Below are 27,214 nucleotides of genomic sequence, written 5' to 3'. Positions count from 1 at the left end.
CTATAAACAGGAAAAAAAATTAAACAGAACAAACTGTTCTCTCTGCATTGTTTTCAAGACAGTATATACACTTTGAATACACTTCAGATATCTGTCTAATTAATTACAGAAAACTTGAAAACTTCTGTTATTCCAAATGGCTTTTCTTCTTTGGGCATGTTGAACAAATGTTTATGAGCTTTTCTCACTGAATTCCTGAACAGAAGAGCTCAAGAAAGAAGAGGACTCTGGAGTAGGAAAATTCATCATCAACCTCCAAGTGGCTGAGGATCCATCCCCATCAGAGCAGCAATGAACAGCAATGGGCACAGCTTTGTGGCTACCCCAACTTTGGGATGGGCCCTGGGCCTGGAGCAGGAGCAGCTCTTGAGGGCCCCAAGGCCGGGGCTCTTGAGCTGCCCTGGGCACATGGGATGGCAGCAGGGGCTGCAGAGCTCTCAGCACCTGAGCCAGAGGGGAGCAGGGCAGCTAGGGAGCCTCCTTTGGCCTTGCCCAGCACCTTCCCCCATGGCTGGGGCTGAGTCCTGTGTGAGCTGCAGGCTGCTGCTGTGCCCTTGGCAGGGGCTGAGGCCGTGGGGCCAGTGGCCAGAGCAGCCTGGCCTGAGCAGAGCTGTGGGGCCAGAGCCGGCTGGGCTGGGCTGGGGAGAGGCCCTTGGTGCTGCCCAGAGCTCAGGGCAGCTGGCAGAGCTTGCAGGGAGCTGGGCTGGGCTCAGAGAGCCTGCCCCAGAAACCATCAGTGTCCATCTCAGCCTGGCTGGGCGTGCAGGGGCAGGACTCAGCCCAGGCCTTGTGAGGCAGGGCCAGCGCCTGTGCAAGGCATTGAAAAGAGGCAAGTGCCCCAGAGAGGAGGCTGCTCTGTGCCCTTGGGGGCATGGACAGAGCAGGGAGGGGGCCCAGGACATTTGTCAGTGCCAGCCTCTGTCCCCAGACCTTGGCAGCCCTGGCTGCTGAGCCCAGCTTTGCCCTGGGCTGAGTTTGGCTGTGGCCCAGCTCCATCCTCCTGCGGGGCTCAGGGCCTGTTTCCAGCCATGGCCAGCCCTGGCCGGCCTCTCTGCTGGCCCAGAGGCCGGCAGAGCCCGGGCCAGGGCTGTCTGTGCAGGCCCACCGGTGCCAGGGGCTGTGCAGGAGCTGGCAGAGGCTGCCCAGCAGGGAGGCCATGGGGCACAGAGCCCCAAGGCTGCCGTGGGCACCACGGCACAGGGGCCATTTCCAGCCGCAATGTTCCTGGCCTGGGCTGGGCCTGCACAGGGGCTGGGCCACCATGGCTGGGCCAGCACAGGGCCACCAAGGGGCCACGCAGCCACTGCCGGGGCTGACAGCAAGGCCAGGCACACACAAGCAATTGCTGAGCATGGCCTGCGCTGGCCAGGGCTGACTGTGCCACAGGCAGAGCTCAGCTGCCCTTGGGGGCTGCAGGAACAGTCAGGAGCCCAAAGAGCCTCCATGGCTGTGCTGGAGACCCAGGCTGGAGCAGGGAAATGCAGGGCTGCTGCGGGATGGGGAGGGCATTGAATTCCAGCACACACCTCAGCTCTCTGATGATCCCGGCACCATGCTGGGCCCTGTTTCAGACTGGAGCAGAGCAGATGTTGATGGCACAGGAGCCCTGTGGGGCTGTCAGGGACAATCTGCAGCTTGCAAGGTGTTCTGCTCTCCCTCAGGTGCTCTTGGAGGGATGCAATCCCAGCTGGACACCTCAGGGCACAAGTGGCACTGCCTGTTTATGGGCACACAGCTGATGTCTGCCTGGAAAGGGGCACAGGTTTTAATATTTGTACATTTCATAATATACAAGGAAATCTTTATTATCTGGGTCATTTGAGTACTTTTAAGAAATGGCCAAGTTTTCCCACCAGGAGCAGAAATTTCCTGATTCTACTAGATTCTTCTACTTATGGCAAGTGGAGAAATACGGATCTTCCCCTCTATCTTTGCCATGAACATCATTCACTCTAATATTTCATGACCCCCTCCTTTACGTGTTTCCAGCTCTCCTTTTGAAATGGCCATGTCTAAGGACATCTCTTCATTTAGAGCAGCTGGATCCTTGTCCTTCGCATTGCTCCCAGAAGTCTTCCTCCAGATGCTCTCTGCTGATTCCAATGTATCATCCTTGATTGGCTTCATGATTTGAGCATCAGGGAATTGCCCAATCTTTCAGAAGTTTAAATACCTCCTTAGTCAGCATCTTAGTTGTAGTTTTATCTTTTCTATCACCTCTTTTTATGTCTTTGTCTAAAATCCTTCCTGTATGGCAATCCCTTGTGGATGGTGCACATGTCAGATGTTGCTGGGATGTCACAAGAAACTGAATGAAGGCTTTTGATGTTTATTAAATTTTATCATGTTCACATTTTTTGTTTTCCATGAAGAGAAACCTTCCTGTGCCTCTAGTCTCACCAGTTCCTGGTCCCTCCAAGGACACAAACCTGATGTGCTGGGGAAATGTGGCAGAAATGCTGCTCTCGGAGGGGTTGGAGTGCCTTGGATAGCTGAGTCAGTCAGGCCTGTAAGAAAGGTTAAGTCACAAGGTCTAAGTGACATTAAATGCTGCTAAGAGTTGTTCTTTTGCTAAGTTGTTATGTTTAATATGTTATAAGCTAAGCTGAACATCATTAAGTGTTATTCCTCTATTAAATTGAAAAATCACAGGTTATAATTTAGGTTAAATACTGTTAAGCTCTGTTCTTTTGCTAAATTGTGAAGCTGAAGTTATCACTTAAGGTTGAGCTACAAGTTAAGTCCTGTTACGTTTGAGCTCTGTTACGCTTTTAGGCCGTATTCCTTTTACCATTGCCCTCACTGTCCTTGTGTCACACACAGAGTCAGGGACAGTTCTCAGTTCATCTCTGGTTCGATTGCCTGGATTTGGTTTGGTTTTTTTGTTGCTTTGTTTCTTTGGTGTGCCTGAAGTGTCCAGTCAACAATGTGTCTTGCCAAGGAAGTTTGTGGTGCTGTCCCTTAATATTAAATCTGGTTGTTGCTGCTCCCTTGCTGGGGATATTTTCAGCGCTCTCAAACCCTCATTCAGAACAGGGTGAAGGAGCCCTGGCCCAGGCTCTGGCTCTGGGGGACACAGGGATGCTGCCGGGGGGTCCCTGTCCCCCTGTCCCACCCCCCAGGGCCCCGGCCCCCCGTCCCCGTGTCAGGCTCTGGGGTCGATCTCGTGGAACATCCTCTGGGGGAGGCTGCAGCACCGGGAGCGGGGGGACCCGGGGGGACAGGGGACCCCGCTGTGCATGAGCAGCGTTGGACTGCTCTGGGGGAACTGTGAGGGGAGCTGGGGCAGAGTGACCTCCCCAGTGACATCACACAGCCCCTGTGATGTCAGAGCCCCCTATGAAGTCACACAGTCAGCCTGTGATGTCACACAGCATCATGTGATGTCACAGAGCCCCCTATGATGTCACACAGCACCCTTTTGGTGTCTCAGAGCCAACTCTGGGATGTCACCCTGGAATGTCATGCAGCTGCACTGAGATGTCACAGAAGAGTCTGCGATGTCACAATGTCACCATGTGATGTCACAGCCTGCTCTATGATGTTACACAGTCACCTAGAATGTCACAACCCTCTCTCTGATGCCACAGAGCCACCCTCTATGATGGCAGGATCTGCTCTATGGCCTCATACTCTACTCCATGATGTCACAGACAGCTATCTGATTTCACAACTCCCTCAGTGATGTCACAAAAACCTCTCTGTGATGTCATACTGGCACTCTTAAATGCTACAGCACACACTTTGACCTCACAGCCTGCCCTATGATGTCATACAGCCATGCCATGAAGTCACAGCCTGCTCTGCGATGTCACAGAATCCCCTCTATGACCTCACACAACAAACTCTGTGATGTCACAGCCCAGTCTGTGACCTCACACAGCCCACTCTGTGCTGTCACACAGCCCCTTGCTGACATTACAGCTGCCCTGTGCCTCCATGACACAGCCACAGAGGTGCCGCTGTGACACAGCCCCCTCTGGGACATCCCCCAGCCCCTGCCAGTGCTGAGCCCCTGTCAGCTCTGGCTGTGCCCTGCTGGTGTCCCTGAGCTGCCCTGGCAGTGCCCCAGCCCTGCTGGGTTGTGCACAGGAGCTGCTCCTGGCCAGAGCTGTCTCTCTGCAGCGCTGCCCTTGCCAGGAGCTGCCTCTGGGCCAGGAGCCCGGCCCAGCTCAGCAGCACAGACACAGCAGCAGGATTTTAATCACCCTCTGGGGCTTTGGTGCTCTTTGCATCAGACTGAGTCCCTCAGAGTATCCTCAAAGAACTTCTCAAGAACTCCAAATCAGATTCAAACACCAAACTTTCTTTAACTTCTAATGGGTCCCAAGGAGGGACACAACTCATGTGAATGTGTTCCCAGGTTCCAGGTAGAGCAGAACACTGGAGGCAGTGATCACAGGTGGAAACAAGCAAGGGAAAGGTGTCTGCGGTGCTGAGCAAACCTGGATGTGTTTCAGGAATGCAAAGGGCCAAGGCCTGAGTCCCAGCCCCTGGCCAGGCAGATCCTGTCCCTCCCTCCTTGCTCAGGGCTCTTCCCGGGATGGGCTCTGGCATGTGGGGATGTGCAATGCCAAGGGCAGCACCATGGGGCGGCCCCTGCCAGGCTGCTGGGCAGGGACGAGGAGGCAATGAGGCTCCAGGCCTGCAAGGGTCACTTGTCTCCTGCTCCTGGCTCAGGTCCAGGGCCAGCAGCCATGGCCAAAGTGCTGCCCAAGTTGGCTCTGTCAGGGCCTTGCAGCTGCTGCCCATCCCTGTGCCCTGTGCAGCCCAGGCTGTCCTACGGTGTCCCTGCCCTGTGCCTCTGTCCCTGCAGGCTGTCGTCATCCCCCGGCTGCCCCACCTGGCTGGCCCCTTCCTTTACTGACAGCTCTGCCTCCTGCCTGCCTCTGCCTGCCCACACAAAGCCTTGGGCTGCTCCAGGCTCCTTCTGCACCACAGCTCTGCCCTGGGGGAGGAAATTCCTTTCACTTCATGTCCAGTCTTGGCCCCCCCCCAGTTGCCCTTGTGTTGTGTTGCACTGCAGTAAGCAGCAAAACAACTCCCCCAGACCCCAGAGTCTCAGACCTCAGGCAGGCATCGATGACCAACAGGGAAAGGAAGGCAACAGGATGGGTCTTGGTTTAGCGAAGCCCAGGATCCTTTATTGTGCCAGGTACCAAGAGAAGCAATTAAGGGGGAGAGGGGCAGTGGCTTGTCATGGGTTTTATATGACAGGGTAGGGGTGGAGTTTAGGGTCGGGGTCCAATAGCAGAAGGAGCAGGGCACTGCAAAGGAGTGGATCAGGGCGGACCACCAATGGAAAAATGTGTGGCGGGGACTTTGCAGTAGAATTTGGACCAATGAGGTTACAGAAAAGGAAAAATGTTCTGTGGCCACTCCTTTTTTGACCAGATGGGGTGGAGTGTCTTTTCCTGGGCTTGCAGGGGCATGCCCGACAGGGTGGAGGGGCGGAATCCTCTTTAAATCACGCCCCTCACTTGATGCTGTCTGTCTGGGTACAATGCCTGCTTCCTGGGGCCGGGGGACTCTACACCCTTGGTGCCATTATTTCTTTCTCTGGGTGTTTTACACAATGAAGAAAAACTCCAGCCGCTCTGAAACCACCCTTCAGTCCCTCTCAGGCTGCTCCTGTTCTGTCCTCAGTCTCCACACCACTGAGCCAAGAGCCACCACCTTCTACCTGCTGGTTATATGATGAGGCGTCCAAACCTCATCTTGGGAGATTTTTGGTTACTTTCCAAGGTCTGTGAAAATGGAAAAAAGTGGTCAACTTTATTTTGTCCCACATCTTGCAGTAACAGAACAAGAGTCAATAACTCTCAACTGAATGAGGGTGGATTTACATTTGTTAGAAGGAGAAATATTTTAGAATTATGACAGTGGCACAAAACTGCAACTGTTTTTCCAGAGAACTGGATTCCCCATCACAGGAATCACAGGAATTGTCCAAGAGCAGGAGCTTTGTGCAGCCTGACCCAATGAAACCCCCTCTGATCCCCAAGGACAGAATTCCTGTTGTGTGGGTTCTCTGATGTGCTGGGTACCCTCACAACGCTTCTGGCCAGAATGTCTGCTGAGGGCAGCCAGGCTGCTGCAGGGGCAGTGACCTCACAGCCGTCACCATGGCAGCCCTGTGCCCTGGGCCTGCCTCTCCCCTCTCCTCTGCCCTTCCCTTGTCTCTGCTGGCATGAAGAGTTTTGTCATTCATATCTTGTCCCCAAGGTGCTGGGGCCAATGGCTTCCCAGGCAGGCTCCTGGAGCAGAAGTGGCTTTTCAGAGCCCAGGCAGAAATGAGCCCTGAGGCAGCAGCTCTGCAGTGCTGGCCACCAGGCCGGGCTGCCAAGGGAGGCTTCTGGCCATGGCCTGCAAGCAGCTGCTGCTGCCAAGGTGCCTTTGGTGCCTCAGGCTCTGCCTGGCACAGCTCCCAGCACGGCACTCTGCCCTTGTGCCCGAGCCCTTCCCTGTGCTGGGGCTGGCCTGGGGCTTTTCCTGCAGTGGGACCTGCCCTGCTCCTGGCACAGGAAAGGCAGTTCCTGCTGGAGCAGGAGGCTCTGCCTGCAATGGGCTCCAACAACTCCAGCAAGGCCCTGTTGACTTCAAAATTGCTTCCTGGAGCACTATATTCAAATAATTGTTATAGTTCCCGTATTGTGGAGTAAATAACTGTTTTTTTAAAAATTTATTCTGTGGTGTAAATAAGGTGTGTTATCTAATCATGATCAGAATCAATCAGAGCTGTATTTATATAAATATATCTGATATTCCATTGTTAATCCTGTGGGACAAATTGAATTAAGGTTCAATTCTACCTGTCCAATCTTTTACACCTTTGACAAAGTCTGGGCCTGGGATTCGATCCAGCCGCTCCCAGTCTCCTCTTTCAGAAGGAATTTTAGAAGTCTAGGGGTCCTGCAGGGGTTTGAGGATCCATGGTGGGTGTTGGGTGTCATTTCTCCACCTCATGACTCAGCAGGAGTTTCTCCAATAAAGAAATAAAGCTTTTGTCTGAAGCTCCCACTGTGCCCATGACAGGAACACCTGTGAGTGTCTGGGACATCCCGTCTCTTTGGCAGCCTGGGGACTCCTGGGATGTCACCGTGGAGCCCCCGTGAGTGCCTGTGACAGATCGGTGCCTTTGCAGCCCAAGGTGCCCTGGGATGTCACCATGGAATGTCTGTGACTGCCTCTGAGCACAGGGCTCTTTACCATCCCCAGAAACCCCTGGGAGGTGTCCATGGAGCCCCTGTCTCTGCCTGTGACATTCCAGCTCTTGAACAGCCTAGAGACTCTTGGAAAGCCTCCATGGAACCCCTCTGAGGGCCTGTGACAAATCTGATCCTTAGCATGGCAACCAGGGCTGGGACCAGCTGGGATGCTTGGTTTCCACAGGGTGGGGTTCAGGAATGGGATTCCCCAATTTCCTGGTCCCGCTAAAACCATGCTGCCGATTGGTAGCCTCCCGCCTCCCATGGAAAGCACAAAAGGCAAAGATCCTGGGCTAGGATAGGAACAATTTATTTGGAACAGCAACAAGATCAGGAACAAACAGGAACAGCAACAATATTGATAACAAAAGGGATAAGAAAAATGGAAAACTACAACTCAGCTGACTGTCTCTTCCCAGACACAATTTCCTCCTGCCAAGAAAGGACACTCTTCTCCTCATAGGAAAATAGAGAGATTCCCTTTCTTGCCCATGGCAATGACCTGAGGTGGGAGTGAATGTAACGACACAGCCATGGCCAAACCCTCATGTTCATCAATCCCACATCATGCCATCGGCAGGGGCAGGAGAAGGGACAGGTGTCTTCCCAGTATGGATCACTGGGAACATGGATCACCAGGACTCTGACCAGCATGGGTCATCCAAAGGGGGGATGACGCTGCAGCAGTGCATGAAGCTCTTCCTGCAGTTGGGGCATTTGCAGGGCTTCCCTTACCGGTGCCTCTGTTGGTGTCTGGTTAAATTAGAACTATGGATGAAGCTCTTCCCACACTTGGGACACTCGTAGGGCCTCTCCCCAGTGTGGATGTGCCAGTGGGTGATGAGGGTGGAGTTTTGCTTGAAGCCCTTCCCACAGTCATGGCAGCGGAAGGGCCTCTCCTCTGTGTGAATCTGCTCATGCAGGCAGAGATGTGAGCTGGTCTGAAACCTCTTCTGACAGGTGCCGCACTCATAGGGCCTCTCCCCAGTGTGGATGCGCCGGTGGGTGACGAGTTGGGAATTGCGCTTGAAGCCCTTCCCGCAATCAGGGCAGAGGAAGGGCCTCTCCCCAGTGTGGATGCGCCGGTGGGTGACGAGGTGGGAATTCTGCTTGAAGCCCTTCCCGCAGTCGGGGCAGAGGAAGGGCCTCTCATCGGTGTGAATCCTTTGGTGCCTGAGGAGATTGTAGCGGGTCTGAAACCTCTTCTGACACTCAGGACATTCATAGAGCCTCTCCCCGGTGTGGATGCGTTGGTGGGTCACAAGGGTGGATCTGTAGCTGAAGCCCTTCCCACACTCCCCACACTCGTAGGCCCTTTCCCCTGTGTGGATCATCTGGTGGCTGATCAGGTGGCTGCTACACCTGAAGCTCTTCCCACACTCCAAGCACTTGTAGGGCTTCTCCCCATCATGAAGCTGCTCATGGATCACCAGCTCTGATCCCTGGCTGAAGCTCTGTCCACCTTCCTGGCACAGGGTGGGTCTTTCCTCCTCAGAGCACCCTGGGCTGGATTTGGAGCCCCTCCTCCTGCAGTATCTCAGGGAATTTTCTTCCCCACTGGATTCCTGTGCCATGGATCCACTCAAAACAGCCTCTTCCACAAGGTTCTGCTCTGGAGATTTGTCGTCGCTGGTCTCCATCCTCAGCTCCTTGTCTGGGGAAGGCAGGGCAAGGAGAGGATGGGATTTGCCTCTGTGCCAGAGGGAAGGGGAAGGAGATCCTCCCGGTGCATCCCTGGCAGGACGGCGTTGAAAGCAGGGTTGTCCTGCAGCCTTGGGCTGTGCTGTGCAGGGAGATGGAGCAGGAAAGAGAGGGAAATGAGCTGTGACTTCCTCCTCACCTACCTGGTGGTCCCGGGACATCTTCCTCTTCCTCGCAGCCTTCTCCTCCATCTGGCAGTGGTTTGGGGATGGGAAATTCTGTTTTGGGAGGAAAACAAGAGATTAATGCATTGAATTTTGTACTGGTTTGAGGGCAAACTAGGGGGAGAGTCTAAGCCAGAATTACAATTTAATAAGAAAATTAAGATCAAGGCAATGATACAGAAACACTGCCTTAAATGGAAAGAGTCAGGATATAACCTGACACCCTGTTGGTCAGGGTGGTGGTAGCAGTCCCATTAAATGGTGGCTGCAGTCCTGTTGCAGTGATGATCGTGATTCTGTCAAAGCAGTGATCCTGTAGAAGGGTCTGGTCCTCCTCTGAAGGTCCAGTGGTGGTGATGGAGCTCTTGTCCTCTGGCAATCCAGTAGCCAAGGTGCTCCTGGTGTCAGAAGCCTCCGCTTATATCCAGGTAGGAATGCTTGGCTCCTCCCCCTGGGCGGAGCATCCCACAATGGGATTATGTCATTTTATCAGTCCTGCAGGGACACTCAATGGCCCATTCACAGAAGAGAGCCACTGGAGGGCATTATCAGGGCTGAGTCATGGAAGAGATAAAGAACACTGCCCAGCCTGTTTATAACAGTTTCTAAAGGTGAAGATGGAAAACATGCATTTGGTTACGTCTTGGACTGCAACCTGAAACAGTGGGGTAATCCCTGCTAGGGGGTGAACACCACCTCCCTTACCCAAACTGGCTCAGGTGTAAAACCCCCACCCTGGGAAGGCCACACACACAGGGGACAATGTCACACTTGCCTTGCCCCGGGGGAGGTCTCTGTCCCTGTCACTCTCTTGCCCTCCCCCTTTTTTCTCTTTTATTCCATCTCTCTCTACCTCACATTGACTGTTCAATAAAATCCACTTTGCATTTGGTCTTGTTAGCACCTTAATTGGGGCAGAGGCATCTCTAACAATTTTCTTAACCAGATTGTGTACAATATTTTGGCACAGTGAGTTCAGGCACTGTTCTCTGACCTTGACAACAGCATGGTTCCCTCCTCTGTGGGAGGAGGGCTCTTTCTTTCCAGAGGAAACTTGGAAACTTGAATGCAGATTCCTCTGAGTGGCTTGGGGGAGAACTGATGAGGAAAATGGCTGTTGTGGGTGGCCAGTGTAAAGAAAATACTTTGTTATCCTTCCATTAAATGTTTGTTAAATCACCAGAGGAAAGGTTGCAAATGTTACCAGGGAGACTGATAAGGTTCATTCACCCCAAGGTTTGGAGCACAAGGCTGCTAAAAGTCCTAGAAGAAGCCCAGCTCAAGTAGCTAAATTCCCAAATAACTCCACCATTCTGAGGCTTGGGGACTTTTCCATATGTGAGAACAATTATTGTCCCTGTCACCTTTGTCACAGCTATACAGATTTTTCCTCCCTTTCAATAATCTCTATTGGGTGAAATTTTCACTTCCTTTTTTTTTTTTTTAATCAGAACCTTCCAGCAGCTGAGCTGGAGCTGTGCAGGAGCCGTGAAACTTGGAATTGCCACAGAATTGCTTCTATTGTTCATTTATTAATGTTTGGGATTTATTTGTGTTTTCCTCACATGTGACTTCTGACAAAATCAAATCTTCATAAAACTGATTTATACAGTATTAAATTTAATTTCTGCCAAGTTTATTTTGTCCAGTGCCCAGGGGATGCTGGAAGGGTCTCTGTGCCTCTCACCCTGGGGGATGCTTGGGAAGGGCTTGGGGGGCGTTGTCCCTCCCACCCCAGGCCATTCTTGAGGGGGTGTCCCTGTCCCCCAGGGGGGCGTCCCTGTCCCTGTCACCCCAGGCCATTCCCCAGGGCGTCTCCATCATTCTCACCCCAGGGAATGCCTGGGGGGTTTCCCTCCCTCTCACCCTCATGTCAAGGGGATGCTCAGGGCAGTCTCGTCCCCTCGTCCTGTGGGATGCTCGAGGGAGTCTCCATCCTGCTGGCCTCGGGAAATGCTTGTGCAGGGCTGGGAACCAGGGGCTCTGTGTCCCTCTCACCGCTGAAGGTGCTCAGGCCTGGGGGGACTCTCCGACCTTCTCATCCCTGGGGAGGCCAGGGATCCTCAGCAGCCATGAAAGGGGGCACCACCAGAGCCCCAGAGGGATGAGACTGGAAATGGGACACTCCTGGTGCCTTTTTTCATTCACTTTTGCTTTTTGAAGGTTTTTATGGACACCAGGTGACTTCTGGAAATGGACTTGGGCAGAGGACCTTCAGACTCACTGTGCTCATCCCTTGTTTTTCCCGAAACCAGGATTTCCCATTCCCAAACCTTGGCCCAGTGGAGGAGAAGGCTGCAGGGAAGAGAAAGATGCCCTGAGAAACGCAGGCAGGTGAGGGGGAAGTCAGTGTCCCTTTCCCCTTCTCTCCTGCTCCATCTCCCAGCTCAGCATGGCCCGTAGCTGCAGGATAGCCCCTCTGCCTTGGCCATCCTGTTGGGGATGCACTGGGGTTATCTTGTTCCCTTTCCCTTTGGCATGGAGGCAAATTGCATCCTCTCCTTGTCCTACCTTCCCCAGAGAAGAAGATGAGGACGGAGACCAGAGAGGACAAATCTTCACAACAGAACCTCATGGAAGAAGCTGTTTTGAAGGACTCCATGGCACAGGAATCGAACGGGGAGGTAAAGCCCAAGAGATCCCACAGGATGAGGGCCTGCAAACCCAGCCCAGGGTGCTCTGAGGAGGAAAGACCCACCCTGTGCCAGGAAGGTGGACAGAGCTTGAGCCAGGGATCAGAGCTGGTGGTCAATGAGCAGCTTCATGATGGGGAGAAGCCCTACAAGTGCTTGGAGTGTGGGAAGAGCTTCAGGCAGAGCAACACCCTGATCCGCCACCAGATGATCCACACAGGGGAATGGGCCTACGAGTGTGGGGAGTGTGGGAAGGGCTTCAGCTGCAGATCCACCCTTGTGACCCACCAACGCATCCACAACGGGGAGAGGCCCTATGAGTGTCCCCAGTGTCAGAAGAGGTTTCACACCAGCTCCAATCTCCTCCTGCATGAGCGGATTCACTCAGAGGAGAGGCCCTTCCTCTGCCCTGACTGCGGGAAGGGCTTCAAGCAGAATTCCCACCTCGTCACCCACCAGCGCATCCACACTGGGGAGAGGCCCTACGAATGTCCCCAGTGTGGGAAGAGCTTCACCCAGAGCTTGCACGTGACCAGACACCAACAGAGGCACCAGAAAGGGAAGCCCTGCAAATGCCCCAACTGCAGGGAGAGCTTCGTGCCTGGCTCCAGCTTCATACCCAATTGGAGGACCCACGCTGGGAAGAGACCTGTGATCCATGTTCAATGTAATCCATGCTGAGAAGACACCTGTCCCTTTTCCTGCCCCTGGAAATGACCTGATGTGGGATTGATGAACATGAGGTTCTGGCCAGGGCCATGTCATTATATCCAATCCCTCCTCAGGTCATTGCCAGAGGCAGGAAAGGGTCTCTCTCTCCCTGAGGAGAAGGGTGTCCTTCCCAGGCAGGCAGAAATATGTGGCCAGGATGACCCAGTGAGTTGTGTTTTGGTTTTCCCTGTACATAGATTTTCTTTTCCCTTCTGTCAGCAGTATTGTTTCTGTTCCTGTTTGTCCTTTATCTCGTTGCTGTTCCCAATAAATTGTTCTTATCCCAGCCTGGGATCTTTGCCTTTTGTGCTTTCCATGGGAGGCAGGAGGGCAGCGAGCGGCAGCGCGGTTTTAGCGGGAGCAAGAAATTGGGGAATCCCATTCCTAAACTCCAGACTGTGGAAACCGAGCATCCCAGCTGGTCCCAGCCCTGGTGGCCATGGCAACAGCCTTGGGAGCGGGTCCCTGGCTGGGGCTGTGGGAACCTCTTCCCTCTGGTGCCCAGGGACAGGACTGGAGGGAACGGCTGCAGCTGAGTCGGGGCAGGCTCAGGTTGGATGTCAGGAAAAGGTTTTTGCCCAGAGGCTGCTGGGGCACTGCCCAGGCTCCCCAGGGAAGGCTCCCAGCTCCAGGGCTCTCTGAGCTCCAGCAGTGTTTGGACAGCGCTGCCAGGCCCAGGCTGGCATTCTTGGGGTGTCCTGTGCAGGGCCAGCAGTTGGACTCCAGGATCCTGATGGGTCCCTCCCAGCTCAGCCAATTCTGTGGATCTGGGATCCCATGACCCATAGCAACAGGGTCCTGGCCCTGGTTGCCATGCTAAGGATCAGATTTGTCACAGGTCCTCAGAGGGGTTCGATAGGGACATTCCAAGAGTCTCCAGGCTGTTCAAGAGCTGGAATGTCACAGGCAGAGACAGGGGCTCCATGGACATCTCCCAGGGGTTTCTGGGGATGGTAAAGAGCCCTGTGCTCAGAGGCTGTCACAGCCATTCCATGGTGATATCCCAGGAGTCCCCAGGCTGCCACAGAGCCAGAATGTCCCAGACACTCACAGGGGTTCCTGTCATGGGCAAAGTGGGAGCTTCAGGCAAAAGCTTCATTTCTTTATTACAGAAACTCCTGTTGAGACATGAGGTGGAGAAATTACTTCCAACAGCCACCATGGAACCTCAAACCCCTGCAGGACCCCCTAGACTTGTAAAGTTCCTTCTAAGAGAGGAGACTGGAAGAGGCTGGATCCAATCCCAGCCCCAGACTTTGTCAAAGGTTTATGTATAAAAGATTGGACAGGTAGAATTGAACCTTAATGCAATTTGTCCCACACGATTAATGATGGAATACCAGATAAAGTTCTATAAATACAGTCCTGATGGATTGTGATCATGATTAGTCAGAAAGATCTTAACCACAGTACTGGAATTATAACAATTATTAGAATATGCTGTTCTAGGAAGCAATTTTGAAGTCAACAGGGCCTTGCTGGAGTTGTTGGGGCCCATAGCAGGCAGAGCCTTCTGCTCCAGCAGGAACTGCCTTTCCTGTGCCAGGAGCAGGGCAGGTCCCGCTGCAGGAAAAGCCCCAGGCCAGCCCCAGCACAGGGAAGGGCTCGGGCACAAGGGCAGAGTGCCGTGCTGGGAGCTGTGCCAGGCAGAGCCTGAGGCACCAAAGGCACCTTGGCAGCAGCAGCTGCTTGCAGGCCATGGCCAGAAGCCTCCCTTGGCAGCCTGGCCTGGTGGCCAGCACTGCAGAGCTGCTGCCTCAGGGCTCATTTCTGCCTGGGCTCTGAAAAGCCACTTCTGCTCCAGGAGCCTGCCTGGGAAGCCATTGGCCCCAGCACCTTGGCGACAAGATATGAATGACAAAACTCTTCATGCCAGCAGAGACAAGGCAGGGGCAGAGGAAAGGGGAGAGGCAGGCCCAGGGCACAGGGCTGCCATGGTGATGGCTGTGAGGTCACTGCCCCTGCAGCAGCCTGGCTGCCCTCAGCAGACATTCTGGCCAGAAGCGTTGTGAGGGCACCCAGCACATCAGAGAACCCACACAACAGGAATTCTGTTCTTGGGGATGAGAGGGTTTCACTGAGTCAGGTTGTACAAAGCTCTTGCTCTTGGATAATTCCTGAGATGGGGCATTCACTTCTCTGGAAGAACAGTTGCAGTTTTGTGCCATTCTCATAAATGTAAAATATTTTCGCCTTTAAACAATTGTAAATATACTCTCATTCAGTTCAAAGATATTGAGCCTTGTTCTGTCACTGCAAGATTTGGGAAAAAATAATGTTGACCACTGTTTTCGTTTTCACAGACCTTGGAGAGAATCCAAAAACCTCTCAAGATGAGGTTTGGAGGCTTCATCCCATAACCAGCAGTGAGAGGTGGCAGACTCTGGGCTCAGTGGTGTGGAGACTGAGGACAGAATAAGAGTAGCTGGGGAGGGATTGAAGGGTGGTTTCACACATCTCGGAGTTTTTCTTTATTGTATAAATCAGCCAGAGAAAGAAATAATGGTACTAAGGGCAGCTTGGGAAGCCCAGACTGGACACCAGGAGAAAGGAATTTCCCTCCCGTCCCGGGGGAAGGCTGTGGTGCAAAATATCCCCTAGAAGGAGCCTGGAGCAGCCCAAAGCTTTGTGTGGGCAGGCAGAGGCTGTCAGGAGGCAGAGCTGTCAGCAAAGGAAGGGGCCAGCCAGGTGGGGCAGCCGGGGGATGACGACAGCCTGCAGGGACAGAGGCGCAGGGCAGGGACACCGTAGGACAGCCTGGGCTGCACAGGGCACAGGGATGGGCAGCAGCTGCAAGGCCCTGACAGAGCCAACTTGGGCAGCACTTTGGCCATGACAGACACAAAGAGCACCAAAGCGCCAGAGGGTCATTCAAGTCCTTGTGCTGTGTCTGTGCTGCTGAGCTGGGCTGGGCTCCTGGCCCAGAGGCAGCTCCTGGCAAGGGCAGCGCTGCAGAGAGACAGCTCTGGCCAGGAGCAGCTCCTGTGCACAGCCCAGCAGGGCTGGGGCACTGCCAGGGCAGCTCAAGGACACCAGCAGGGCACAGCCAGAGCTGCCAGGGGCTCAGCACTGGCAGGGGCTGGGGGATGTCCCAGAGGGGGCTGTGTCACAGCGGCACCTCTGTGGCTGTGTCCTAGAGGCACAGGGCAGCTGTGATGTCAGCAAGGGGCTGTGTGACAGCACAGAGTGGGCTGTGTGTGGTCACAGGTTGGACTATGACATCACAGAGTTTGTTGTGTGAGGTCATTTAATAGCAACAGCATCACAGGGGATTCTGTGTGAAATCATAGAGCAGGCTGTGATGTGAAAGTGTGTGCTGTGACATTACAGAGTGGCAGTATGGCATCACAGAGAGGATTGTGTAACATCACGGAGGGGGTTGTGACATCACAGAGCTGTCCTTTACATCATAGAGTAGGGAGCTCCTGGCTGGACACTTCAGGCACACGGAGGGAACAAAGACACAACAAAACCAAACCAAATCCAGACAATCAAACCAGAAATGAACCAAGAAATATGTGTGTGTGTGACACAAGGACAGTGATGGCAAGGATAAAAGGAATATGGCCTAAAAGCTGAACAGAGCTCAAAGTTAACATTTCTTAACTTACACCTTAACCTTTACTTCTACTGTAAATGTACATTTTGGCAAAAGAACAGCACTTAACAGTGTTTAACCTAATTTATAACATATGATACAGCAATATAAGAGATTAATAACGCTTAACAATATTTAATTTAGCTAATAACTTATATTAAGCATAACAACTTAGGATTTCATTTATACCTTAACCTGAACTGATGCCTTCAATTTCATAATTTAGCAAAAGAACAGAGCTTAAGAGTATTTAACCTCACTTATAACCTATGACTTTGCAATTTAAAAGAGAAGTAACACTTAACAATGTTTAACTTAGCTTATAACTTATGTTAAGCTAAACGACTGAGCAAAAGAACAACTCTTACTAGCATTTAACTTAGCTTAGACCTTGTGACTTAACCTTACTTACAGGCCTGACTGAGTCAGCTATCCAAGGCACTCCAACCCCTCCAAGAGCAGCATTTCTGCCACATTTCCCCAGCACAGGCACTCCTGTGTGCACACAGACACAAAGAGGCAGTGCAAGGCACATGTTAATGTCTTACCACCAATGTCTTAAACCACTAAGATACTGAACACGCCTCTGTGAAACATGTATGTTAAAGATGACAAAACCCAGGAGCCTCCTCTTTCTTTTCCACTCAACAAAGAAGCAGCAGGCCCAGCCCTGGCCCCATCTGAACCAAACCAAACCAAGCAGCCCTGCCCCGGGCCGAGCCCCTTCCCCCCTCCCCAGGCCGCCCCCCATGGGCCCCATTCTGACCAAACCAAACCCAACAATGACCAAACAGGAAAACAAAAGAGGCTACAACACCCTAACCAGAACAAAGCCAGCCACAGCCATTAAAATATTACCATCAAGTCCCCTCCCCCAAAACAACTAAAACCAAAACACCTACAACCTAGAACCCATACAAAATAACTCAACAACTGAAATTAAACACAAAAAACCCCAAAAACCAACCATAAAAACAATCCTAACACATCCCAACCACAACTCCCACCACAAGTTACTGGCAGGTCAGGTGTTAACCCTTTCAATACTTCAATCCTCCCTTGAGTAAAAGAAAAAAGCAAAATACAAGCATATAAAAGAACAACATGAAGCCATTAAACTCAGTAAAGAAGAAATTAAATCCCAATTTAAAAAGGAAAAAAAACCTTAATCTGAAAACTAAAATACTCTTATAAATTATAAAGAAAAACTTTTTTTTAAATTACATAAAACGATTTAAAAAAAATTAAAATTAATATCAAAAACTACCACACTAAAATAAAAAATTAAAATAACTGTAATTTCATCAAATGTTTAAACAGAAAAAGAAAGTAATCCATTACCCACAAGAGAAGATCTTTATTCCCAGAGATAAAAATAATTTTAGAAGTAAGTAATAAAAACTTTTACCTTTAAAGAACTCAGCTTTAAAACAATACCCTATAAGTTGACATGGCCCATCAACAAGCTGTAAAAAACTTGTAGTAATAAAAACAACTTCACAATAACAAAGTTCCCCAGACAACTGTTATCCACGACAAAATTAAGAGCCACAAAAAAAATTTTCCTGTTGTAAAAAAAATCTCCATAACCATAACAGGAAAAACTTTATTCCCTTAGTGAACTAAAAAAAGACTTTTCTAAAAAGAGCAAACTAACTAGAAATTTTAAGTTTACTTTCTTTACATTATCAGTAAAAAAAAAAAGTTGTAAAGAAAAAGTGTTCTAAAGAGTGTATTTTAATTCATACTACTCTTTTTCTTTTAGTTACTTATAATAACATTTTATTTATACCCTATAAAATTTTAAGCCTACTTTACCTTTCTCCAAATCCTATCTCACCATAAAACAAATACATAAATAATTAATGGACACTAAATCCACCACACTCATCAACATATTAATTAAGAAATATCAAAATGAGAAAAATCTTAAATTAACAAACCAAAATCACTACAATGTCATAATAAACATTTTGCCAAAGTTTCAATGATTTTCTAAAATTGCCAGCAAAGGCTGTCTTGTTGTTTTGAGCTCCAGAGGACGTCTTGTTTGTATTCCTCCAGTGCGTCCAAACAATTGTAATTTCTTTTAAATGTCTCCAGAGGCTTGTTCAGCCTTTTAGCTCTTCAGTGCAGGAATTCAGTGTCCCAGGGCTCATTAACATTCAGAACACCTTAACAAGCCAATCCTCTAGGAATAATTTGATTTCAGTTTTCAAATAATTTGTGGTTAATTAGGCAGATTTCAGAAGTGTATTCAAACTGAATATATTCTATTTAAAAATACAGTGAGAAAAGATATTTTAGGTCCTGTTTAGGTTTATTTTTCCTATTAATACATTGATATGTGCAATCTCCAACTGATATTGAATCCAAGTACCTCCTCATGCAGTTTGAATAGATATGAAAATCAAGATCCTTCATGGCTGTAAATCAATCACACTCTGTCCCTATCCCCACCCCACCATTTCCCCATCCAAGCCCTGGCACTCACAGCAGCCTTGTGCAAATCTCAGCTCCCTCCAGCCCAGGCTGCACCTGCAGCTTTCAGCTCCTTGGCTCCAACTCCCACCTGCTTTCCTTGGAGAAGGAGCTGCCCGAGACACAGAGAGATGTTCATTTCTTGTCAGCCAACAAAGCCAAGGGAAGGCACAGCTCCATCAAATGCAAAAGTCATTCTTCTCCCTGGCTCTGCCCTGGCCCTGTTCCCCACAGCCTGTCCTGTTTCCTTCATCCCTCCTTTGCCAGGCACTTTCTGGGACAAGGGAGCTCTGCTCTGGCTATGGAGGGAGGTCCAAGTGCAGCCACTGGAGTGGGAACCACAACTCATCAGGTTTGTGTCCTTGGAGGGACCAGGAACTGGTGAGACTCAAGAGGCACAGAACGGTTTCCCTTCATGGCCAATATAATAAATGTGAACATGATAAAATTTAATAAATTTTATAAACATTAAAACCCTTCCCCGAGCTCCTTGTGACAGCAACATCTGACATGTCCACCATCCACAAGGCATTTCCATACTGGAAGGATTTTAGACAAAGACATAGGAAGAGGTGATAGAAAAGATAAAAACACAACTAAGATGCTGACTAAGAAGGTATTTAAAGTTTTGAAAATTTGGGCAACTCCCTGATGCTCAAATCATGAAACCAGTCAAAGGAGACACACTGGAATAACTAGAGAACAGCTGCAGGAGGAAATCTGGGAGCAAGGGGAAGGGCATAGATCCAGCTGCTCTAAATGGAGAGATGTCCTTAGACACGGCTGTTTAACCAGGAGAGCTGGAAACACCTAAAGGAAGATGGCCATGAAGTACTAGACTGAATGTTGCTGGCAAAGGTAGAGGGGAAGATCAGTATTTTTTCTCCTGCCATCAGTAGAAGAATCCATGAGATTCAGGAAACTCCTGTTCCTGCTGGGAAAACTTTGCCATTTCTTATAAGTACTCAAGTAATCCAGATTAGAAATATTTTCTGGTATATTATGAAACTAACAGGTATTAAAACCTGTGCCCCTTCCCAGGCAGACATCAGCTGTGTGCCCATGAACAGGCAGTGCCACTTGTGCCCTGAGGTGCCCAGCTGGGATTGGATCTCTCCGAGAGCACCCGAGGGAGAGCAGAGCACCTTGCAAGCTGCAGGTCCCTGACAGCCCTGCAGGGCTCCTGTCCCATCAACATCTGCTCTGCTGCCAATCACAGCTGGGATAGCACCGCCCCTGCTGTGTGATTGACAGCTCTGCCAGGGCTGGGGGCGGGGCTCTGTCCCACCACAACCCAAGGCCTGACCCAGCCCTGGCCCCACACGGGCATTCCGAGCATCCCGAGGTGTCTCGGGACATCGATCTCATCCAGCCTCTGACAGCGACCACGGTGACACTCTGGAACCTCATGGAGCCATGGGTCACTTGTGACAATGCGGGTCCAAGGAAATTATGGTGGGACTGTGGAACTTCATGGAATCAAGGAAACCATTGTGCAGTTCAGGGGCCCTGCGGAAGCTCATAGAAACGAGGAACCATTGTGACACAGCAGGGCCGCATGGTGCCAAGGGACCACTGTGACTCTGTTGGGGCTCATGAAACCAAGAAGCCATTGTGACATTGCCAGACTTCATGGAATCAAGGAGACCATTGTGATGGTGTGGGGACCCATGATATCAGCGGAACATGGAACAGGTCTGCCTGGTTTGGCCTCCTGGGGCCTGTCTGACAGGTCCCCCTGAATTTGAGATGTCAAGGGCCACTTCCTATCTGACTGTGAAGCACTGGGCTCCATGCTTTCCTTCCTATGGAAAGGAACTATCTTTCTTGTCTAGGCTCCCATGGCTTAAATTAGGATTCCACCTCTAAAATTCCCTATATCCAAGGCTTTCTCCCAGACAAAATCTGCCAATACAGTAAAGTCTATCTAGCCTTGGCCTCTGGTGACTGCCTCTCATCTGCCCCTGGGGCTCGCTCTTGTTTAGACTGAGATCCCTGGTGCGAGGATACGAGGTTTGACTCCATTTTCATCAGAAGGCTGATTTATTATGTTATATATTATATTAAAATACTACATTACAACTACACTAAAAAGAACAGAGAGAAGAAGATCAGAAGGCTACAAAGACAAGAATAGAATAGGAATGAATAACAAAAATCCTGTGACTGCTCACAGCCTTGGCACAGGTGGCTGTGATTGGTCACTGATTGAAAACAATCCACATGGACTAATGGAAGATGCACCTGTGGCACTCCACAGCAGCAGATAGTTATTGTTTACATTTCTTTTCTGAGGCTCTCAGCTCCTCAGGACAGGAAAAATCCTAGCAGAGGCTTTTTCACTAAAATATCATAACAACAGCTCGCCTGTTTTCTTCCTGTGGAGACCACTGAGGCACTGTGGGGCATTGTGGAGCCAAAGGGCATTGTTACACTGTAGGAACTTGAGGAACCATGGGGTCATTGTGATACTGTGGGGTCTTGAGGAACCGTGGAGACCATTGTGACACTTTGCGGTTTTGTGAAATGCAGGGGCATTGTGACACTGCAGAGCACTATGGATCCAAGAGACCATTGTGGCACTGTTGAGCCTCACAGAACCAAGGACAACGCTGTGGTTCTGTTGAGCCACATGGTCCCAAGGGGCCAGTGTGAAGCAGCAGGGCTTTGTGGAACCAAGAGGCCATTGCTGCATTTCAGGGCCTCATGGAGCCAAAGGGCCGTTGTGATCCTGTGGGGCACCATGGATCCATGGAGACCACTGTGGCACTGCAAGGACCCATGGAATCATTGTGACACTGTGGGGCCCCAGGGAACCAAAGAGCCATTGTGACCCTGCAGGGCCTCATGGTGGGAAGGGGTCATTGTGACACTGTGGGAAGCTGTGGAACCATTGTTGCACTAGTGGGCCCCAATGGAACCAAGGGGCCATGGTGACACAGCAGGGCTTCATGGAACACAAAGACCATTATGACACTCTGGGGCCTTTTGGAACCATGGAGACCATTAAGATCCTTAAGCACTTGTGTAACCAAGGGGCCATTATGATGCCACAGGACATCATGGAAGCAAGAGAACCACTGTGATGTTGCAAGACTTCATGGAAGCATAGAGCCGTTGTGACACTGCAGGGCCCTATGGAACCAAGAGAACACAAAATAGGTCTGGCTGCCTTGGCCTCCCAGGAGTCACCTGACAGGTCTGGCTGACCTTGGAATGTGGAAGGCCACTCCCATCTGCCCCTGAAACACTGGGGCTCTGGGCTTTCCTTTGTATGGAGAAGAACTGTCCATCTTTTCCAGGTATCCATGGCCAAAATTAGGATTCCACCTCCAAGTTTATGTATATCCAAGGATTGCTGCCAGAGAAAAGCTGCCAGGACAGACAGGTCTGGATGGTCTTTAACTTCTGAGAGCCAGCACTGACCTGTTTTCCAAACACTGGAAAGGGCTCTATGCTTCTCTTTTTGTGGAAAAAATCCTCCTTCTCCAGGCACAAATGTCTGAAATTAGGATTCTGCATTCAAAATTTTGAATATCTAAGGGTTGTTCCCAGACAAACCTGCCAGGACAGGCAGGTCAGGCTTGCCTTGGCCTCTGGCGGCTGCTGTTCTTCAGCTCCTGAAACATGGGGGTTCTGTGGTTTCCTTCCTATGGAGACCAATGTGACACTTTGTGGCCTTGTGAAATGAAGGGGCTATTGTGACACTGCAGAGCACCATGGATCCAAGGGACCATTGTGACACTGTGGAGCCTCGTGGAACCAAGGACATCACTGTGGCTCTGTTGGGCCCCATGGTCCCAAGGGGCCAGTGCAAATCAGCAGTGTGGGAGTTAGCTCGGCTGTAACTTGGAGTGAGCCAGATTTTGTCCTGGATGAACCAGGCGTGAGTTTCAAGCCTTGGGAGTCATTTGTTTACCTTAGGATGAGCTTGGGAATTCCCTGATAAGCCTTTAGTGTTGTTATGCTAAGTTGTCCAAGTTCTGCTTCCCTACTGGTTACTTGTTTCCCCTATATGGGTATTGTTCTAGAGTGTTCTACCCACAAGTGTATATATTGTTGCTTTGTCTCAAGTCTTTGGATCCTGCCCGTCATACTGGGCTTGACTTCTCCATGTTTACTGTTTTTCACCCCGTTATTGAAGTGCTTTTTGGGCAACTCCATTGATCCCGCTCCTTTTCCTTTTTGCCAACTTCACTCTTAAGTCAGGGAACCAGAGAGGTTTGTTGCAGCCACCCTCACTGCGACATCTGGCCCCTGAGTAGGGACCCTGACATTCAGTTGCGTCAGCTGGGGTCAGCTGAGAGATAGGCCAGTGCTCCTCGGGACTGTGGATTGTGCTGGGCCCAGTGGATTTCCCATCACTTTGAGGGACCTGAGCCAGCAGTGGTGGGGATGATGACGGTGTCCTCACGTGGAGGATTGCAGATGGGTTTGGGAAAATGCAGGACATTCATTGCCCATTTTGCCACCGTGTTTTTAAAATATGGATCCACATCCCATAATTGATTTCGGGTGTGTTCCCAGTGGCTGTTCCCCCCAAGGTGGAGGAGAAAAATGGGTGGCCAGTTGTCCAAAGTAGAAAGCAGCTTATATGGACACTTTAAGTTAATTCTCACTGATCATGAAAAAATATTTTCAAAGAACAAATTAAAATCAATCGTGAGGTGAATCATTAAAAATTTTCCAGACACTTATGCTGATGAAATCCATACCACTGAATTTTGTGACTCTGTGGGATTTAAATTGTGCAACCTTTTGATCAAAAGGGACCCCATTGCACCCCACATGCTCCCCTTCTTCTACACCATCCTTGAGACCCTTCACCAGCAAGCTCTGAGTCGAAAACTTGATCCATCAGTCACTCCTAACCCAGGACCTCCCCTGAAATCTGCCTTTCTTGGACTCTCCATGATGGTCCAAGATGGCAATGGCCACGCTGTCTTGGAGCATTGTGCCCTGGAGACCCAAGATGGAAGAAGCCCCAATGTGGCTCGGGAGCCTGGCCATCCTCCCTCCATCTTGGCTCCTCCACTTCCTGCTCCCACAACCTTCTCTTCCACTTTGAATGAACCTCCAGACTCCATCCCCATGACTGCAGGTCACACCTCCACTGTCATTCATTCCACCTCCACCCTGGGCCACAGCTCCAGAAAATGACAAAATGGCAGCGCCCTTTACTCACCCTCCGGCAACAACATAAACCCCATGGTCAAGGATACTAAGCCAAACTGTCACACTATTTCTAATCCAAGTGTTTCTGCTCCAAGTTATTCTTCCTCCCCAGAAGACAGTTTGCATTCCCCAGAGCCACCTCTCCCCTCAAGCCTAGAAGATCCCTGGGAAAGGATCTGGAAGGAAGCAGTTAAGGAAGGAGACTGGCAAATAGTCTTGAAACTCTTCATTGCCCCAGGACATGATGAAAGAAGGGAGCAGAATCCCAGGTATCAGCCATTGGTTTACAGGGAAATCAAGGAGCTGTGTAGGGCAGCTAAAGACTAGAGGCAGGACTCACCTTGTTTCAATGGCATAATGAGGGCCATGTTCACAGCACATGTAACCCCCTATGATATAAAATATATTATGACCTTGTTTTTATCACCTACAGAATACACTCTGTGGGAAAGGGGGATGGAAGTGATTACTAAATCAATTAATAGCAGATTATGCTAATAATGAGGCAAGGGCACAATTGACAATCAGTCATCTAGCTGGAGAAGGACAACACAGCCTGCCAGATGATCAAGCAGCAGGTATCCCCAGAGAAGTACTGGACGATATAAAAGAGATGGCTTTGAAAGCTTTAATCCAGGTACCGGATGGTAGCACCCCCCGTTTGGACTATGTAAACATAAGACAAGAACCCTGAGAGCCCTGCATAAAATTTATTGAACGCCTTAAACAGGCACTATAGAAACAAGTCCGGGATGAAAAGACTCAAAATTAATTACTAAACTCATTGGGGGTAGCCAATGCCAACCTGGAATGTAAGAAAGGGCTGCGTGCCCTTCCACTAGAGATGGAACCCACACTCCTGCAGATGATTGAGGCTCTAATTGCCGCAGGACAGCAGAACATGTAGCGGCCGTACAAGCCCAGGCCATTGGGCAAGGAGTTGCAGAGGCCCTAGTGGCCATGCCATTCCCATTTAAGGGGCCCCAGCAACAATTACAGGGCCCAAAAATATGTTTCCAGTGTGGTCAACAAGGACATTTTAGAAAATATTGTCTCTGGGGTAGGGGGGTATCCGGTCCCTAACAGAAATCGACATCAAACTAAGCAGAATTTCTCATTTTGCAATGGCCCAGTGCAGGCTGGGATGATGATCCACCCTCACAGCTGGCCTAGGGCAGGCCTGGAGTGGACTTGTGGCACCTTGGTGGCACCTTGGGCTTGGCACAGCCTTGAGGATGGTCTATGTTTTCTACAGAGAAACTCAAGAGTTTAAGAGTGCTTCAAAACATTAAAAAGACAAAACCCCTCTTTGGCTGTGTGCAGCCAGATCTCCAAGCAAAGCAGATCCCAAGTGAGTGAGGAGAGACAGGATGGGGTTGGGGAATGTGGAGCAAGGTTGTTGACACTGGGTCAGAGCTCAAGGCACAGCTTCTCTGACCAGACCAGACCTCCTTAGGAGAGTCCCTGGATCAATATCAGTCACAGAATGCTGCAATCACCTCTTGTGTACTAAGAAAAATAATAAAAGACATCCTTTAAAATAGGAACACATGTTTATTAGAAAATCTTTGAAATATTTCTCCAAGAGGAAAACTTCCGGATGAACAGCACTAGAGCAGAGGGAAATCAAGGCAGAGCCATGGTTTGTCAGGACTTGCTTGATGCTAATAAGTCCCATGGTGCATTTGGAGCTGAGCCCTGGAACCTCAGGCCCTGAGAGGAGATTGCACAAACCTGTCCAGGAGTCAAAGTCAGAAGAAAACCCCAAAGTGTTTCAAGGCATGAATGGGTCCCAGTAAGGTCCATCCCCAACACAGGCTCCTCAAGGACTCCTTGGAGGAGAGAATTGGAAGCCAGGATGGCACAAAAACTTCTCAAAGACTCAGTGTGAAAAGGAAAATTCAAAGTACTTTAAAAACCTTGAGTATCTCAAAGCATTAATGAGCCCTACTGAGTGTCAGTACAAAGCTCTCAAGGGACTCATTAAAGCAGATAATTGGGGCCATGATTGCACAAACTTCTCACAGAGTGTGTATCAAAAGGGAAACACCAAGTACCATCAAATAACTGAAGTACCTTGAAGCATTAATGAGCCCCAATAAGTGTTGCTCCTGACAAAGCCTCTCCAGGGACTAATTACAACAGATAATTGGAGGCCATGAGTGCACAAACCTCTCAGAATCACCAAGGTAAAAGCAAAAGCCAAAGTCCTTTGAAAAACCTGCAGTCCCTGGGAGCATTCAGGAGCCCCCAGGGCCATTGCTGAGCAAGGCTCCCCAGGGACTCCTTCCAGCAGATCCTTGAGGCCACTGGGATGTGGGCTAGGGGGGGATGCTGAGGGCAGGACAAGGGGCTGACAGTGCCCAGCCTGGCTGGGGCTGTGCCAGGAGGCCCCAGGGACTCAGGACAAGGTGTCTCCTCCCAGCCCTTGCTGGCACAGACCCTGCTGTGCCCCAGGCCACCAAGACTTGGCTTCTCTTTGTCCCCACCTGTCATCAGTGCCTGCAGTCCTCTGCTCTGCCTGGGGCCTGGGGACACTTTCTCATTTGTGTCCCTCAGTGGGACCCATTAAAAGTCCAAGAAAGTTTGGAGTTGGATTCTGACTTGGAGTTCTGGAGAGGTTTCTTCAGCTGCCTCTCAGGGACTGATGTTCAGGGCCTGAGCACAAAGCCCCAGAGGGTCATTAAAGTCCTTGTGCTGTGTCTGTGCTGCTGAGCTGGGCTGGGCTCCTGGCACAGAGGCAGCTCCTGGCAAGGGCAGCGCTGCAGAGAGACAGCTCTGGCCAGGAGCAGCTCCTGTGCACAGCCCAGCAGGGCTGGGGCACTGCCTGCAGCCACCCCGGGCACAGCCCAGAGGCACCAAGGGGTTAAACTCAGCCTGGGCTGGGAGCACACAGCAGAGCTCACTGAGGGCTCACTAAAGCAGAAATCATCCCAGGTTTCAAACAGTCATTCTCTGGCTGTGGAAGAGAAGCTGCAGTTCCTACAGGGATCTCCTGGAGCTGGCACATCCCACAGCTTTTAGGAGCTTTCAGGAGCACTCTCAGAGCTGCTCCAGGGCAGGGATGTGGCCCCAGGGCAGGGCTGGCTTTCCCTGCTGCCCCAGCCAAGGCACAGCCCAGGGCAGCTCCTGTTGCCAGGCTCTGCTGCAGGGCTGAGCAGCCGCAGGTGCAGCCAGGGGTGCCCAGGGCTGTCCTGCAGAGCAGGCTCCTGCAGCCCAGGGCGCTGTGCTGGGGCAGGGACTCTGCTGCCTGCCAGGGACAGCTCTCAGCCGGCCCGGGGAGCTGATCCCAGCGCTGCGGAGAAGCTGTGGGGGGAAGGAGCCACCCTGAGCAGGGCAGGTGCTGCTGCTGAGAGGGGCTGGGTAGGGCAGGGCTGCTCCCAGCTCCACACCAGCCTGGGCACAGCTCCGGAGGACACTGCCCAAAGAAGGTGAGCCTGGCATTGCTGGAAAGATCGGGAGTTTTCCTGAGAGTGTTTTCAATTTCTTTCCTTGAGAAGGATGGGAAAATTGGGGTGATGTGAAAAAGGTTTTTGCTTTTTA

The 27,214-nt window shown here is 50.8% G+C and overlaps 1 long non-coding RNA gene and 1 pseudogene across 1 annotated transcript; both read right to left on the bottom strand.

Moving 5' to 3' along the window:
• The window catches only part of LOC135306051 (zinc finger protein 271-like), a 366,476-nt pseudogene that overhangs the window by 270,496 nt on the left and 68,766 nt on the right, over positions 1 to 27,214 (bottom strand).
• LOC135305743 (uncharacterized) lies at positions 16,146 to 22,624 on the bottom strand. The gene is made up of 3 exons (XR_010366727.1): positions 22,085 to 22,624; positions 21,923 to 21,998; positions 16,146 to 16,510 (listed from the first exon to the last, which is right to left on the bottom strand). It is a non-coding gene; the product is annotated as an uncharacterized LOC135305743 (long non-coding RNA).

The sequence above is a fragment of the Passer domesticus genome, chromosome 8 (assembly GCF_036417665.1).
Source record: "Passer domesticus isolate bPasDom1 chromosome 8, bPasDom1.hap1, whole genome shotgun sequence".
In the NCBI taxonomy this organism is placed as follows: Eukaryota; Metazoa; Chordata; class Aves; order Passeriformes; family Passeridae; genus Passer; species Passer domesticus.
The sequence above is the reverse complement of the archived record's forward strand: the minus strand, read 5'-3'. Positions and strand labels throughout refer to the sequence as shown.